Source organism: Physella acuta, unplaced genomic scaffold (genome assembly GCF_028476545.2).
Source record: "Physella acuta isolate Inbredline_101_S28 unplaced genomic scaffold, ASM2847654v3 ptg000418l, whole genome shotgun sequence".
Lineage (NCBI taxonomy): Eukaryota > Metazoa > Mollusca > Gastropoda > Physidae > Physella > Physella acuta.
The window spans coordinates 128,079-135,000 of record NW_026731937.1 but is presented as its reverse complement, the minus strand read 5'-3'; the positions used below and the strand labels follow the sequence as shown (position 1 = coordinate 135,000).

Here is a 6,922-nt window from a genome sequence, read left to right as displayed (position 1 = left end):
ACTACCACTTTTCGCATTATTATACGCGCAATATCATGTTCATTTTGCTCGCAATACTTTTTAGTCATGAAACTAACTATATACTACTAAAACTCAAGTTTGTTTACAAGTTTGTATAATTATTTGTTTTTTTTCTTTGTCTGTTTGGTTACAGGAGAGAATCTGCACTATAAATAGAGCTGTAAAATACGTAATTAGTTAGAGAACAATGTTCTTTTTTATCAAACTGTTAACCACAAATTTATTTAAAGCCGTTAATTAATGTATTGATATATGCATTGGTAGAAACATCACTTTCTTTAATTATAAAAGTTCAGAACAATTATTTTTAAGTTATAGTTTTGTCACAAAGTTAAACACATTATAAATAAAAAAAATATTATGTCGGCTATAGCTTTAATGAAACGTCAGTTTTCTATTTCTATAAGGTTCCAACACTATTATCAATTTTCAACAGTTCTTCTAATTTGAGTATACAATAAATTTCTCTAGATCTACAAACAAGCTTTGGGAGGAAGGAAAAGTCAAAGTAGAACCTATATCTACAATCTAGGTCAAACCAAAACTAATTAGTTTAAAATAAAAACAACTATAAAAGCACGATAAATTATTGAGCTTTTTTATTAAACTAATTTAGGCCTTAAATATTTGATATAAATTATAAATCTTTGCTTTTTAGCATCAAGGATCATCTAATTCGAGAATTCAAGGGATTTACCTATCTAGATCTAGATTCTAGAGCTACAGAAAAAATAGACTTAAGCCAGCCGTAGACTCTAGATCTAGATCTCTAGCTCTATCTAGATCTAGAATCTATGCCCATAATGAGTTTCTTTACTAAACTATTTCAGGCCTTAATCATTTTATTCAAATCTTTGATTAATGGAATTGGCTGATTTGGGATACAATTTAATTTGAAATAATAGGGCCATTTAACGTAACTCAAGTTTCTTACGCTGACTCTAGTTCTAAGCAAAGTACCCCACTAATTATGCACCTAATCGGTGCCTAGGTAGCGGAGATGATAATGTGATATATACCATGCGGGTGGTACGGGATTGAGACATATCATGTGAATGATAATATTTTTTTTAGATGTGAATGATAAAGCTGCCTATCGGGACTTGGCGGGACTCGGAGCGGGTGAAGTAGAGTTCACCTGTTTCTTTCCTCTTGGCATATGAAGGGATAGTGTGGTCTGACCCATGCTCGGCCGAAATCGGTGTTTTTAAACGATAAAAACATGTTGCCGGGCAGATGAAGTAGAGTTAGGCAGGTTCAGAGTTAACCTGTGACGTTAGCATATAAAGGAATAGTGTGGTCAGACCCATGCTCAGCCGAAATAGGTGTTTTTAAAAGACAGTAACGTTTTGTCTGAGGTGTGACGTCTTGTTGAATGTGGGGTCTGAATTTTTGTGAAGATGTGTGACAGTAGGAAGAGGAAAGGTAAAAAACGTCAAATAAACATAACGTTATTTATGGATGACCCCCAAAACGCACGGTTATTCAAGAATAACGGGTTGTCTAGTATTGTATTAAAATTTCTAAAAAAAGTACTTAAAATAAATTGCAGAAAAAAAACGTTTTAATAACAAGCTTTTATGTAATAATGCACTAAAAAGGAGAAAATAAATAATTTTCTTTAAATATATAATACACTACTATAATAAAGAAAAGCGTGTGTCTCTTCTTAAATATTAGTAGTGGTATCAAATATATAATATAGCGACCTACGCTTTTTTATAGTTATTTAAATAGTAGTGTATTATTATATTTTTAAAGAAAGTAATTTATATTCTCATTTTTTAGTGCATTATTACATAAAAGCTTGTAACTAAAACGATTTTTATGTATTTTTTTCTTACTCGTATCTATTACTGATATAGAAAGCCATAAGATGCTCCGCGATTTATTTTTAAAGCCCCATCGAAACTCTGTGATCATTTTTGGCATAGTAATGGAAGGAGCTTTTTGCTTATTAAAAAAATAATTATGTAGCTTTTAATACGCGTTTTTAAAGATGTTTTGTAAGTTGTAAGAAAAATTATAATCGATTCTATCTTGACAAAGATTGGTAAATATTATATTAGAAAAAATATTATTTCAAAAGTTTTAAAGGAAGTTGAGATTTAACGATGAGACGTCTTGTCTGAACCCCCCCCCCCCCCCTTAAAAATAATTAAGCAATAGACAAATTAATCACTATTTTTTACCTTGTAGTCAGAATGAAACACTTTAGGTGCCGATAACTTTGAATGATACACAAACACTTGTTAGCAACCTGATTGGTGTGGCGTGCAAACACAGAGTGAGCTCGCTGGAGAAATCTGCATTGGTGTGTACGTGTAGCGACTTAAATAGGGTGAGTGGGAGGAGCTTATTGCACAAAAACTTAATAGGGTGAGAGGGAGGAGCTTATTGCACAAAAACTTAATAGGGTGAGAGGAAGGAGCTTATTGCACAAAAACTTAATAGGGTGAGAGGGAGGAGCTTATTGCACAAAAACTTAATAGGGTGAGAGGGAGGAGCTTATTGCACAAAAACTTAATAGGGTGAGAGGGAGGAGCTTATTGCACAAAATCTTAATAGGGTGAGAGGGAGGAGCTTATTGCACAAAAACTGAATAGGGTGAGAGGGAGGAGCTTATTGCACAAAAACTTAATAGGGTGAGAGGGAGGAGCTTATTGCACAAAAACTTAATAGGGTGAGTGGGAGGAGCTTATTGCACAATAACTTAATAGGGTGAGTGGGAGGAGCTTATTGCACAAAAACTTAATAGGGTGAGAGGGAGGAGCTTATTGCACAAAAACTTAATAGGGTGAGAGGGAGGAGCTTATTACAAAAAAAAACTTAATAGGGTGAGAGGGAGGAGCTTATTGCACAAAAACTTAATAGGGTGAGAGGGAGGAGCTTATTGCACAAAAACTTAATAGGGTGAGAGGGAGGAGCTTATTGCACAAAAACTTAATAGGGTGAGAGGGAGGAGCTTATTGCACAAAAACTTAATAGGGTGAGTGGGAGGAGCTTATTGCACAAAAACTTAATAGGGTGAGTGGGAGGAGCTTATTGCACAAAAACTTAATAGGGTGAGAGGGAGGAGCTTATTGCACAAAAACTTAATAGGGTGAGAGGGAGGAGCTTATTGCACAAAAACTTAATAGGGTGAGAGGGAGGAGCTTATTGCACAAAAACTTAATAGGGTGAGTGGGAGGAGCTTATTGCACAAAAACTTAATAGGGTTAGTGGGAGGAGCTTATTGCACAAAAACTTAATAGGGTGAGAGGGAGGAGCTTATTGCACAAAAACTTAATAGGGTGAGAGGGAGGAGCTTATTGCACAAAAACTTAATAGGGTGAGTGGGAGGAGCTTATTGCACAAAAACCTAATAGGGTGAGTGGGAGGAGCTTATTGCACAAAAACTTGACAAATTGCGCAACAGTTTTATCTTTCTATATTAACCCTTGAAGGAACATGTACATATCAAGCAATTTTTTTTACATTTGATTTGATTCACACGTATTGGTTAAAAGACTAGTAGGTTGCAAAACTTTTCTTCAAGTTGATAAATTTTATATTTTTTGAAAGCTTCCTCTATATACGGCAAAGGAGGTTATCCAAACACTAAAAACGATATGCGTTCAATCCATGTTGTTTTCTTTTTTCAATGTATTCACATGCTTTTGTGTACTACAGCGTGTGCGCTGTGTACTCACGTTAGTGTGTGTTTTTGCAAGTTTCAGTCTTTTGCGTTTGAGTGTGTGCGTGTATGTGTTGTATATGTGTGATGAATAAAATAGAAATCTCAACATTCGATTTAGTATCGTGTGCTCGATAAACAAATGTTACATCACAGAGCAAATACTAGCTACAGGTCATTGTCTCGTGTGCATCAGTGCATATTTGAAACTATTGAACCTTGCTGAAATAGTTTGCCTGTGTTGAAGTACAACAACCTTAATAGAAAAGTATTTTGTATGTACGTGTGTATGTCCGTGTGAGCGAGTCTGCATATGTGGGTTTCTTATAGTGCGTGCTTTTAGTTCACACGATTTTATGTGCGTATGTATTTAGATGTGTGTTGTTTTGTTTATCTATCTTTTTGTGAGTTATCTGTGTGCGTAATAGTTTACATTTTAAATACCCTTTTGGAAGTCTGCGGTCTTAGGGTAGATGAAGTAGAGTTCACATGTTTCAGTGATCTCTCTTATGAAGGCATGTCGTGGTTAGCACTATGCCCAGCGTGTATATAATTTATGATTTTAACTTCGAATTAAAAACACAATTTATTACAGTATCCTTACAGGTTATCTAGAATGTATGTAGGATGATGTGTTTTGTGTTTGTGCGTGTGTGAGCACGAGTGTATATATTCATATGAGTTTGCGTGTATTTGTTCACGATTTTTGCAGGAGTGTGATTGCGTGTGTGTATGTTTATATATTTATCTTCGACTATGCGATTGTGTGTGCGTATATGTATGTATGTGTATGAGTTTGCATGTTTTTCCAATTTACGTGTGAATTTGTTTCTGTATTTGCACACGTACGCGATGTTGTATATATTTATGTCGCTACACGTGCACACCAATGCAGATTTCTCCAGCGAGATCACTGTGTTTTGCACGCCACACCAATCAGGTTTCTAACAAGTTTTTGTGTATCATTCAAAGTTATCGGCACTTAAAGTTTTTCATTCTGACTACAAGGTAGTACTTTTTTTTAGAAATTTTAATACAATACTATACAACCCGTTATTCTTGAATAACCGTGTGTTTTGGGGTCATCTATAAATAACGTTATGTTTATTTGACGTTTATTACCTTTCCCCTTCCCACTGTCACACATCTTCACAAAAATTCAGACCCCACATTCAAAAAGACGTCACACCTCAGACAAAATGTTACTGTCTTTTAAAAACACCAATTTCGGCTGAGCATGGGTCTGACCACACTATCCCTTTATATGCTGACGTCACGGGTTAACTCTGTACCTGCCTAACTCTACTTCATCTGCCCAGTGTCCCGCCAAGTCTTAGGCAACATGTTTTTATCGTTTAAAAACACCGATTCCGACCGAGCATGGGTCTGACCACATTATCCCTGCATACGCTAAGAGGAAAGAAACAGGTGAACTCTACTTCACCCGCTCCGAGTCCCGACAAGTCCCGATAGGCAGCTTTATCATTCACATCTAAAAAAAATATCATTGACATGATATGTCTCAATCCCGTACCACCCGCATGGTATCTATCACATTATCATCTCCGCTACCTAGGCACCGAAAAGGTGGAGAATTAGTGGGGTACTTTGCTTAGATCTAGAGTCAGCGTAAGAAACTTGAGTTACGTGAATAGGCCCTATTATTTCAAAATAAATTGTATCCCAAATCAGCCAATTCCATAGCTAATCAAAGATTTGTATAAAATGAATAAGGCCTGAAATAGTTTAGTAAAGAAACTCATTATGGGCATAGATTCTAGATCTAAATAAAGCTAGAGATCTAGATCTAGAGTCAACGGCTGGCTTAAGCAGAGGCGTATCCAGGTTTTCGGTGTAGGGGGAGCGAAAATAGAAAAAAAAGGCGCCGAATTTGTAATCTTCTATATAAGTATATATATATATATATATATATATATATATATATATATATATATATATATATATATATATATATATATGTATATATATATATATATATATATATATATATATATATATATATATATATATATATATATATATATATATATATATATATATATATATATATATATATATATATATATATATATATATATATACATTAGCTGTATGTTATTGCTTCGTTATGATGTAAAATAAATTTAAGGTAGCACTCCGAAGAAATAAAAATCCTTGTAAAAAAATTACATAATAATTCCTTGGACATTAATTAAGACAGGCGAAAAGGGGAAATAATCAATATCTTAATAAAAATATGTATGTCTACACATTTTATTAAAAATATCAAAACAAATCAATAATTACTTAAGAATCTAATAAAGTGAGCTTAACACTATTCGTTTTTACAACAATATTTTGTCTACAATCAGAATTAAATATATTTTTCTCATAAATGCTAAAGTATTACAACATAATGAAAGTTTTTAAAATCAGAGTTGGTATAAAAGCCAGCATTTCAATGTAAATGTAACACATTCGGAATAATAGCCTGCATATAACTAAAATATCGGTCTTACATTTCAGATCATGCACTTTTTAATTAGCTACTGACTTTTTGTGTTCTTTAAAGATATTTTTTTTAACATAATGAGAAGGTATGGGTTAGATCACTTTATTACTCACACACCTTTTACTGGTAATTGCAAAAACAATATTCACAGAGATTTACGTTTCAAAAGCTATGATTCTGGCGGCATGGTACTTTTGTACATCATTACGCGTTTTCCCAAATGTACTTAACAGATCAGATCGGGGTGGGTTGGTGAGGAGGAGGGGTTCAACTTTATTTACCATTTTCCGGTCACTTTAGGTCAATTATCCAACCCAGCGTATACCCAGGTGTTACATTAATTTTGCTCTACACAATTGTGGTGGTGAGGTGGGGGTGGATAACCAACTCAGAGTGAACATAGCGTCAGTTTTTAGGTGACTGTTCTAAACATAGGGGTCATCCATAAATGACGTCACGCTTTTTTTTGACGATTTTTACTCCCCAGCCCCTCCCCTCCGTCACATAACGTCACAAAAAGCCAGACCACCCCCTAAAATGACGTCACACCTTAGCGTACATCCCCCCCTCAAAATTGCAGTTGAAGATTTTTTAAACAGCTATATTTTTTCCAAAATCTTGTCTGAACTCTGTCAAAATAGAGTATTTTAATCAATTGTTATTACAATTTATTAAAACAGTTTTCTAAAACGCAAAATAACGTCTAAAATTCG

The 6,922-nt window shown here is 34.3% G+C and overlaps 1 long non-coding RNA gene across 1 annotated transcript in view; it reads right to left on the bottom strand.

Annotated features, from left to right (window-relative positions):
- LOC131942676 (uncharacterized) overlaps positions 1-2,325 on the bottom strand; it is a 7,869-nt gene extending 5,544 nt beyond the window's left edge. Inside the window, exon 1 of the long non-coding RNA XR_009386802.1 lies at positions 2,214-2,325. This is a non-coding gene — a long non-coding RNA (uncharacterized LOC131942676). The remainder of the gene's footprint in view (positions 1-2,213) is intronic.
- Positions 2,326-6,922: the final 4,597 nt, after the last annotated feature.